This window comes from Triturus cristatus, chromosome 4_1, assembly GCF_964204655.1.
Source record: "Triturus cristatus chromosome 4_1, aTriCri1.1, whole genome shotgun sequence".
Lineage (NCBI taxonomy): Eukaryota > Metazoa > Chordata > Amphibia > Caudata > Salamandridae > Triturus > Triturus cristatus.
Window position 1 is genome coordinate 142,758,274 of NC_140585.1, and position 11,152 is coordinate 142,769,425.

Here is an 11,152-nt window from a genome sequence, read left to right on the forward strand (position 1 = left end):
CCCAGCAGTGCCCAGAGACAGGAGGGGTGGGTGCAGAGTCCTCCCAGCAGTGCCAAGAGACAGGAGGGGTGTGTGCCTATCACTCCCAGCAGTGCCCAGAGATAGGAGGGGTGGGTGCCTATCACTCCCAGCAGTGCCCAGAGACAGGAGGGGTGGGTGCAGAGTCCTCCCAGCAGTGCCCAGAGACAGGAGGGGTGGGTGCCTAACACTCCCATCAGTGCCCAGAGACAGGAGGGGTGTGTGCCTATCACTCCCAGCAGTGCCCAGAGACAGGAGGGGTGGGTGCCTATCACTCCCAGCAGTGCCCAGAGACAGGAGGGGTGGGTGCAGAGTCCTCCCAGCAGTGCCCAGAGACAGGAGGGGTGGGTGCATAGTCCTCCCAGCAGTGCCCAGAGACAGGAGGGGTGGGTGCAGAGTCCTCCCAGCAGTGCCCAGAGACAGGAGGGGTGGGTGCAGAGTCCTCCCAGCAGTGCCCAGAGACAGGAGGGGTGGGTGCCTAACACTCCCAGCAGTGCCCAGAGACAGGAGGGGTGGGTGCCTATCACTCCCAGCAGTGCCCAGAGACAGGAGGGGTGGGTGCAGAGTCCTCCCAGCAGTGCCCAGAGACAGGAGGGGTGGGTGCAGAGTCCTCCCAGCAGTGCCCAGAGACAGGAGGGGTGGGTGCCTAACACTCCCAGCAGTGCCCACAGACAGGAGGGGTGGGTGCCTATCACTCCCAGCAGTGCCCAGAGACAGGAGGGGTGGGTGCAGAGTCCTCCCAGCAGTGCCCAGAGACAGGAGGGGTGGGTGCAGAGTCCTCCCAGCAGTGCCCAGAGACAGGAGGGGTGGGTGCCTAACACTCCCAGCAGTGCCCAGAGACAGGAGGGGTGGGTGCAGAGTCCTCCCAGCAGTGCCCAGAGACAGGAGGGCTGGGTGCCTAACACTCCCAGCAGTGCCCACAGACAGGAGGGGTGGGTGCCTATCACTCCCAGCAGTGCCCAGAGACAGGAGGGGTGGGTGCAGAGTCCTCCCAGCAGTGCCCAGAGACAGGAGGGGTGGGTGCAGAGTCCTCCCAGCAGTGCCCAGAGACAGGAGGGGTGGGTGCCTAACACTCCCAGCAGTGCCCAGAGACAGGAGGGGTGTGTGCCTATCCCTCCCAGCAGTGCCCAGAGACAGGAGGGGTGGGTGCAGAGTCCTCCCAGCAGTGCCCAGACGCAGGAGGGGTGGGTGTGATGCACAGTGTGAGGCTTGATCATTGATTGTGTCTTTGCCCTCATTCCACCTGTGTACTTTCACTGGCACGTACTGCTTTTGCCCTTCCCCAGAGGAGAATGTCCCTATGGCAAAGGTGCAATGCGTTGGCTGTATGACATGCCTTGTTGTAACCAGCTAATATCTTCTCATATCTGTCTCTGTGACATGTTGCAGGTGTATTGATGTAGTGTCACTTGTTCATCCTCACAGGTAGGCGCCTCTGCCAAGGAGCAGATATGGCTGACCGCCGTCAGCGCCGTGAGGAGTGCGGATGGTCGGAAGCGGCGCCTGTCCCAGGTGAGGAAACGCTGGCAGGATATCCAGTGCTGGACGCGGAGGATCGCACGAGTCCTGCTGGGGGACTCACCTGAGAGCCATAAGAACCGCGGGCGCCGCCGTCTCTCCCTCATCCACAAGCGTGTGCTGGCGGTGGTCTTTCCAGACTTGGACAGGCGCTTACAGGAGATGCAGCAGCAGGAAGGGGGTAGGTACATGTGTGTTTGTTGTGTTTCACCAGCATTTGTAAGTGCACTGTTCCATGGATACACTGCCAGGGTTTAATGGTGCTGTGCAGATCCTGTTACCCACAGTATTGCAGTGCTCTCCTGCTTCCCTTCCCCTCCTTGCAATGTGTTCCCTGGTCTGTGTGTAGTCACTCCGTCACAAGGTTATGTAGCCTGGCACCTTCTCCACGTGTACTATGCCTGCAGCATCATGTGTGGGGGTGGTGTGTAACAGGTTTTGGGACCTTGCCTGTGCCCTGTCCAGTTCTGGACTTGTGGGTTCCATGTCAGTTGGCACTAATGCTGAGTCCAGACTTGGGAGTTAGTCGCTCAAGTGTGAGGCCTTACAGCACGCATGTCCTATGTGGTGGCCTGTGACATGATGTGCATGAGTGTGCGGTACGCATAGTGCAGGGATAGTAGCATGTGTTGCAGTCATTCCCATTCAGGAGCATGGAGTTGTGTGGCCACTACTGTCCCCAGGGGCATATTTTCCTAGGTATCATGTGTGTAATCCGAAAATGTCGACAATCTCTGTGTCTACAGCATAGGTTGTGCTCAGTGCCATTGTCACCTGGCCCAATGTATATTGACGTGAAATGTAGTACAAGTGTCCTCTGTACAGCCTGACCTGATTTTCCTTGTTCATACTCACGGTGGCCATTGCCTGTGTGTCTAGTTACAATCATCTGATGATGCCCATTTGTACATGATTATTTGGACAGGCGCACCTTGGGTATTTTGTGTGCAATATTGAATTTTTACATCCCATGTGTATTTCACCCAGACTAAGAGATGTAAGTGCTTCCTGTGTCTCCAAAGAATTGTCTCATGTAGGGGGTGGGTGGTGCGGCCATGGCCTACATGTCAAAACCAGAAATCTCCTTGCTAGGACTGGCCAGTGTGTGATGTTTGTCTGGACATACACTCAAGGTGCAGTGAGCCAGTCAGGGTGGGCATGTTTTCAGTATTACCTATGCTGCATGTGCCTCTAGTTCCTGGCTATGGTCCCTGCTCATCCCTATTTCCTGCCACGCTGTGTGGTGCAGATGCAGTGCTGGATTGTCCCCAGGGCCTTGCTCCTCAGTCAAAATTCCATTTCATCTCATTTGCTATTGTGTCATGCTCTCCATAGTTTTTCAGTGGCATGGTGGGTCAAACAACTGTGTCTTGCATGCCCTACATATGTACCTTGTTTTGTAGATGTAACTCTTCTTTTGTTTCAGGCTATGCACTGTAACCTATGTAGATTGGACTCATGTGACATATGTATACAGGTGTATGATTAATTTCTGTCTCTTCACCCTGCCCACAGCATTGTCGGGGGACACGGAGGAAGACATGGGCACAGACGGAGCAGAGGGACCGAGCACCAGTGCCAGCGGTGACATCGTGGCTGGCACATTGAGTGGGACTGAGGCGGAGGAGAGTGAAGCCGGGGACCTGTCGACTGGCACAACAGAGTATGAAGATGACGGGTCCGAGTATGATCTCTCCGAGTGGGCGGAGGCTGCACCACCATCTGACAGCAGCACTACATCTCGCCCCGCCCCCTCCATTGCCATCAGCCGCCTCCCACTTGCTCGTGTCCCTTCCCAGCGTGCCCAGTCACCGCATGTCTCCTTCATGCCAGGCACCGCACCCCCTGCCCCTGTCTCCACTGCTGCCGCCAATGCCGAGTCTGTGGACATCCAGCGGCAGTTGCAGATTGGACAGGCTGCGATCCTTAATGTCCTCCATGGCCACAGCCAGGTCCTCAACAACATGGAGGCATACTTGGAGGGCATTCACTCATCGCAGGCTGAGCAACGCAGCTTGCTGAGGTCGATAGACTCGACACTGAGTGCAGCAGTGGGTCTCCTGCAGTGCTACGTCCCACCCCCTACCCCTGCCCCATCCACACTTCCCACTCCCATGCCTGTCCCACGTACACCCAGACGTCAGCATGCACCCACCACAACACACACAGGCACCACACCAGCAGGGAAGGTCCACCGCACACCTCCTGACACGCACACACAGGGTGAAGTAGGCACACCCACTGGGTCGGGGGGCAAACGTGTGACACGCAGCCAGAGTGGGAGTCCGCATTCCACCAAATCCACTCTCTCCAAATCGCCTCCCCTCAGCTCTCCTGGCCACATCTCCCCCAAAGACTCCTTCATGGCCGCTCTGTCCCTGAGCCCCACAGTGACACCACAACGCAAGCGGTCAAGGAAGTCCCCGGTCAGGGTGGTTGATTCCACACCCTCCCCCAGTGGCACTGCGACCCATCCCTCTGACCCCTCCCCCTCCTTGGGGCCTGTGGTTCCTTCGGGTGCAGGGGATTCCCTGGAGGACCTTGCTAAGGTGTGTAGCGAGCTCCTAGAGTCCACCTTTGGCCCTGCCCCACCCCCTGTGGTGGAGTCCTCCATCCCTGCACCCACAACGCCTACCCTTCGCCATCCTGTCCCTGCGGTGCCTGTTCCTTCCCCCCCACATGATGCCCTCACCCCTGTGGAAGACGACGGAATCTAACTGTGCAGGCAAGCTAGGGGACACGCATCCCACTGTGTCCCCCATCCAGCTGTGACTTCTGGACTGCCCTATGGGCTTTGTAAATATTGAACTTCCTACAAACAAGACTTTTTGGATCATGATGAATAAAGCAATTTATTTTGTTCACTTGGAACACTACTGCTTTGCTGGTATTGCTGTTGGTGGGGCTGCTACATGGTTGTGGGTGGTGTTCATGTGTTGGGTGTGTGGGAAATGTAGTAGTGTGCTGGTCATAGGGGGGACCCTGGTATCTGTGTGCCATCAGACGGTGTTAGCTAGGTTTCTCTGTTCATGTATGCAGTTGCTGCATGGTGAAATTGTTCCAAGGTGTATTCCTGCCTCTGTGTACCCTGCCATCTTCCCTGCAGGGTGTTCCCAATATTTAGCGCTGAGCTGTGTGTACATTAGCTGGGTGTGTGACGGACTCCTTCAACTTTGCACATGCATGCTGAGCGATGTCTCCACCTGCATCATTCGTGGCATCCTTGGTAGTCATTGTACTTGTGTATGTGGACTATTGACATGACTTCATGTGGACATGTTTTCTTTTCGGCGCTATGCATGCGTATACTCCCAGCCTCGCACACATGTGGTACATGTACTGCAGGGTCTTTGTGCACCTGACTGACATTTGTGGGCATGGTATTTGTGGCTACTCCACCCTTTGCGTTCCATGGGCACTGCTGGGAGGACTCTGCACACACCCCTCTTATGTCTGGGCACTGCTGGGAGGACTCTGCACCCACCACTCTTGTGACTGGGCACTGCTGGGAGTGATAGGCACCCACCCCTCCTGTCTCTGGGCACTGCTGGGAGGACTCTGCACACACCCCTCCTGTGTCTGGGCACTGCTGGGAGTGTTAGGCACCCACCCCTCCTGTCTCTGGGCACTGCTGGGAGGACACTGCACCCACCACTCTTGTGACTGGGCACTGCTGGGAGTGATAGGCACCCACCCCTCCTGTCTCTGGGCACTGCTGGGAGTGATAGTCACCCACCCCTCCTGTGTCTGGGCACTGCTGGGAGGACTCTGCACACACCCCTCCTGTGTCTGGGCACTGCTGGGAGGACTCTGCACACACCCCTCCTGTGTCTGGGCACTGCTGGGAGTGATAGGCACCCACCCCTCCTGTCTCTGGGCACTGCTGGGAGTGATAGGCACCCACCCCTCCTGTCTCTGGGCACTGCTGGGAGGACTCTGCACACACCCCTCCTGTGTCTGGGCACTGGTGGGAGGACTCTGCACACACCCCTCCTGTGTCTGGGCACTGCTGGGAGTGATAGGCACCCACCCCTCCTGTCTCTGGGCACTGCTGGGAGTGCTAGGCACCCACCCCTCCTGTGTCTGGGCACTGCTGGAAGGACTCTGCACACACCCCTCCTGTGTCTGGGCACTGCTGGGAGTGATAGGCACCCACCCCTCCTGTCTCTGGGCACTGCTGGGAGTGATAGGCACCCACCCCTCCTGTCTCTGGGCACTGCTGGGAGGACTCTGCACACACCCCTCCTGTGTCTGGGCACTGGTGGGAGGACTCTGCACCCACCACTCTTGTGACTGGGCACTGCTGGGAGGACTCTGCACACACCCCTCCTGTTTCACAATATGTACGCTTAGAACATACATGTGTGTGTGGGTTCGCTCCATGCATACGAGCTGGGGGTACGTGTCGTACTTACACTGTTGGGGTGGGGGGTACGCTCCATGCATACGCGGGTGGGGGTACGTGTCGTACTTACACTGTTGGGGTGGGGGGTACGCTCCATACGTACGTGGGTGGGGGTACGTGTCGTACTTACACTGTTGGCATGGGGGTACGCTCCTTGCATACGCGGGTGGGGGTACGTGTCGTACTTACACTGTTGGCATGGGGGGTACGCTCCTTGCATACGCGGGTGGGGGTACGTGTCGTACTTACACTGTTGGGGTGGGGGGTATGCTCCATGCATACGCGGGTGGGGGTACGTGTCGTACTTACACTGTTGGGGTGGGGGGTACGCTCCATGCATACGTGGGTGGGGGTACGTGTCGTACTTACACTGTTGGGGTAGGGGGTACGCTCCATGCATACGCGGGTGGGGGTACGTGTCGTACTTACACTGTTGGGGTGGGGGGTACGCTCCATACGTACGTGGGTGGGGGTATGTGTCGTACTTACACTGTTGGCATGGGGGTACGCTCCTTGCATACGCGGGTGGGGGTACGTGTCGTACTTACACTGTTGGCATGGGGGGTACGCTCCTTGCATACGCGGGTGGGGGTACGTGTCGTACTTACACTGTTGGGGTGGGGGGTATGCTCCATGCATACGCGGGTGGGGGTACATGTCGTACTTACACTGTTGGGGTGGGGGGTACGCTCCATGCATACGCGGGTGGGGGGACGTGTTGTACTTACACTATTGGCATGGGGGTACGCTCCTTGCATACGCGGGTGGGGGTATGTGTCGTACTTACACTGTTGGCATGGGGGAGTACGCTCCTTGCATACGCGGGTGGGGGTACGTGTCGTACTTACACTGTTGGGGTTGGGGGTACGCTCCATGCATACGGGGTGGGGGTACGGTCCGTACATATCCGTCCCCAAGCTATGTGATGCTTGTGCGGGCCGTACCCAGGCCTTTGCCACGTGGGTACGAGCCGTCCCGCCATTGTTGGGGTGACGTAGGTGTGGGCGTGGTACGACTCGTACCCACACTCTTAAGGCGTGGGTACGGGACGTACCTGTCTGGTTGTGTTGCCGGTTCGCGTCGTCAAGAACTTCCGTTGTGGCGGTCGCTGGCTTAGCTGGACACGCCCCCACCCCCTCATAGTGACCAGGGCCTGAGGGTCAGGTATGTCCAGGGCATGTGTGCTGTGTGACTTTGGTGGGGGTTTTGTGGCCTGCCCTGGTCCTGCCACCCCCCCCCTTTCCCCCCTCCCTTTGATGTTCTGACCTTCTGCGGCATCTGCGTCGGAACCTGTAGAGGAGGTCGACTGCTATGAGGGCCGGGATGACACGTAGGTTCGGGTCCATGTCCGTCCGTTGCGTACGGGTACTCCTTGTTCGCGTCGTCCTGTCTGTCCGTCGCGTACCGGTACTCCTTGTTCGCGTCGTCCTGATTTCCCGGCAGTTTTTGGCAGCCGGAAAATATTCACCGTGCGGGATGACGTCGGTGCGAATCGTAATTCCTGGTTCGTGAATGGCAGGCTGCGTGCGTCCCGACGTCACGTCGGCGCTTTCCCGGATCGCATTTGTACGTTTATTTTCGTCGGTCGGGGTTTTGTACGATTCGTACGGAAATGGTGTTTCCGTGCGAATCGTAATTCCATGTTTGTATATTTTGACGACCGGGTACGCGTCGGACGGAGAATATGCTCCGTCCGACGGTTCGTACCCGGTTTTTACCGGATCGTGATCGGCGCCTATGTGCGTGCCCGTTTAATGGACACACCAGGTAAGTTTTTAGTTGACACAGGGGCTATGAATAGTTCTGTTTCACATGCCCTTGTCCCTGGGGCTGCTCTGTCTGGCCAGAATAATGTGTCTGTAGGATTCTCTGGAACTCCGGTGGTAAGCCCCATCTCCCAACCTCTTTCTCTTACTTTGGGACCGATTTCAATTGATTCACCCTTCCTTCTAACTTCACAGTGTGGTGAGAATCTCTTGGGGATGGATATACTGAAGAGGCTATATGCCTGCATGTATTGCTCTCCAGATGGTGTTTATTTGACTATTAAGAAACCCTTTCCTCCTTCAGCGCAATGTTTTTCCAAAACGGACACTCTGCCCCCTGAACTTGCAAAGATTCCACAGAGTCTTTGGGCTACCGGAGATACTGATGTGGGTTTGTTGCATATCCCACCCATTTCGATCACCCTGAAACAAAATGCCCGGTTACCTAGAGTCCCGCAGTATAACATTGCTCCCGCGGGTGAGCGGGCATTATTGTCCATCGTGCATGATTTGATCCGCACCGGTGTAGTGGAGGGAACCGCTTCCAATACGTGCAATAGCCCTATTCTTCCTATTCTTAAACGAGCCCCGATAGATCAAAGCCCTGATTACGCTGACACATATCGTTTTGTGATTGACCTGCGCGAAATAAACAAGATTGTAGTGCCCCAATATCCCGTGGTACCTGACATCACTACTATTTTGACGATGATTCCTCCGACTGCTAGTTTTTTCTCTGTCATTGATCTGAAAAATGCTTTCTTTAGTATCCCCATTCATCAAGATAGCCGTTATCTTTTCGGCTTCTCATTAGGAGGCCGCAGCTTCAGATTTTTTCGCGCCCCACGGGGCTATACAGAAAGTTCGAGTATTTACAGCCAAGCGCTTAAAACGTTATTGGATACACTGACTTTGCCACCCGGTAACGTTCTGGTGCAGTATGTAGACGATCTCCTTGTGGCCTCTGATACAGAACACGGTTGCCGAGCGGCGACGACTGCATTGTTACAGCATTTGGCAGACCATGGTAATAAAGTCTTGTTGTCTAAATTTCAATATTGTCGACCGGAGGTGACCTATCTAGGTCATCTCCTGTCGAAGGAGGGAAGACGACTGACTCCTGATCGCATCATAATTATATCTAACATGCCTGTTCCCCGCATGCAATGTGATGTTCGCGCTTTGCTTGGCATAACTTCTTACTGTCGCCAGTGGATCCCTAACTATTCCCTACTGACTAAACCTTTCTTGCATTTAACGACTAAAGATGTGCATGAGCCTTTACCTTGGACAGCTGAATGTCAGAATGCTTTTGTTTCTTTGAAATCTGCTCTTTGCTCTGCTCCCGTGCTTGGCACCCCTGATTACCGGAAGCCTTTTGTACTCTACGTGCATGAGGTGGACGGTTGCTCGCTTTCAGTGTTAACACAAGGATTTGGTGGTAAGCAAAGACCTTGTGCGTACTTCTCGGCGGTATTGGACAATGTCGCCAGGGCACTTCCCAGTTGTCTGAGAGCCACGGCTGCGGTTGCAGTGGCGATCCGACAATCGGAAGGGCTCGTCCTGAATACGGACCTGACAGTGATGGTGCCTCACGCTGTGGATGTATTGTTGAACAGGACGCAGACCCAGCACTTAACTAGTGCGCGTCTTACGGGGTACGAATTGACCCTGTTTGCACCACACATCACCATCAAACGATGTGTCACCCTGAACCCTGCTACGTTACTACCTCTCCCTCTGGAAGACCACAGTCAAGATATACATGATTGCATATTTCGGACAGAAGAAGAAACAAAGGGGCGGATAGATTTGACAGACATTCCTTTATCTGATCCTCAAGGGGAATTGTATGTCGATGGCTCATGTTTTAGGTTACCTAACGGCACTACGACCGCTGCTTATGCGATCACCACATTGCAAACAGTAGTTGAGACGGCCAAGGTACCTTATCGATCGGCCCAGGCTGCCGAGTTAGTCGCACTACTAAGAGCTTGTGAATTAGGTGAAGGGTTAATGATAAATGTCTTCACCGACAGCCAGTATGCTTTTGGCGTAGCACATAGCTTTGGGAGGTTGTGGGCAGAGAGAGGTTTCCTCACATCCCATGGTCAGAAAATAAAGAATGGTCAGTTGGTTTTGAGATTGTTGGCCGCCCTGACCTTGCCCCAAGCCATAGCCGTTGTAAAATGTAGTGCTCACAAAGCAGTAGTTGAAGATGTAGGTAAGGGAAATTCCTTTGCGGACAGAATCGCTAAAGAAACTGCCCAATCCAACACCACCTCCATGTTTGTAGCGAGTCTGCATAAAGGGATGGTAGAAACAGAGACATTCAATAATACTATAGACAGTGTGAAAGAATTGCAATCGGAAGTAACCCCTGAAGAACTAAAGTACTGGCAAGAACAGATAGGGAAGCTGGATGACAATGGATGTTGGATTGACCTGTCAGAGAGATGTAGATGGCTTCTGCCGAATGCATTTGTAAATGCGGTGGTATCCATGGCACATGGTCCCGCACATGTGGGGGTTCGAGGTATTTGTGCAATACTAGATCCTGTGTGGTATAATACCAACATCCATAGGACTGCAAAGCAACTAGTCCAGAATTGCATGATTTGTCTACAGCATAATTCAGGAGGTAGCATCCCTGTTCTGACCAGTAGCTTCGCGCCCCCCACCCTACCTTTTGAGGTATTACAAATGGATTTCATTCAGTTTGAGCGGGTTAACAATCTCAAATATGTCTTGGTAGTGGTTTGTACGTTCAGCAAGTGGGTGGAGGCGTACCCTACCAAGGAAAATACTGCCCTAGCCACCGCAAAGGCCCTAGTAAAGGAGTTCTTTCCCTGCTATGGGTTACCCCGGGTGATCTGGAGTGACAATGGGAAACATTTCAATGCTGACCTTGTTGAACATATTTGCAAGGGCTTGTCAATACAGCAGAAGCTCCATGCTGCCCGCCACCCCCAATCAGCAGGGCTGGTGGAAAAATATAATGGGATCTTAAAATTGAAATTAGCTAAGCTACAGGCTACCACAGGACTGAAATGGCCGATCTCTTACCCCTGGCCTTACTGTCTGTAAGAACCACTCCCCACTCCCCCAGTGGTATATCGCCGTATGAGGTGATATTTGGTAGGCCCGCTAATGTGTGGGGTGTGCCACGACCAAAATCCTTTAGAGACATTGAGTACCCTATGTTGGCAGACCTTTATGCACTGACTAAAGATCTTCGTTCTATTCACCAACAGATATCAGCAGTACTGCAGCCTCTGCCGGAGGGTCCTGGACACAGCCAGAAGCATGGACAGTGGGTCCTGGTTCGTAAATACCAACGGAAATCGAGTCTAGACCCATGCTGGACCAAGCCCTTTCAAGTACTCTTGGCTACGAGGACGGCTGTAAAAGTTGAAGGGAAACGGCATTGGATCCATGTATCGCA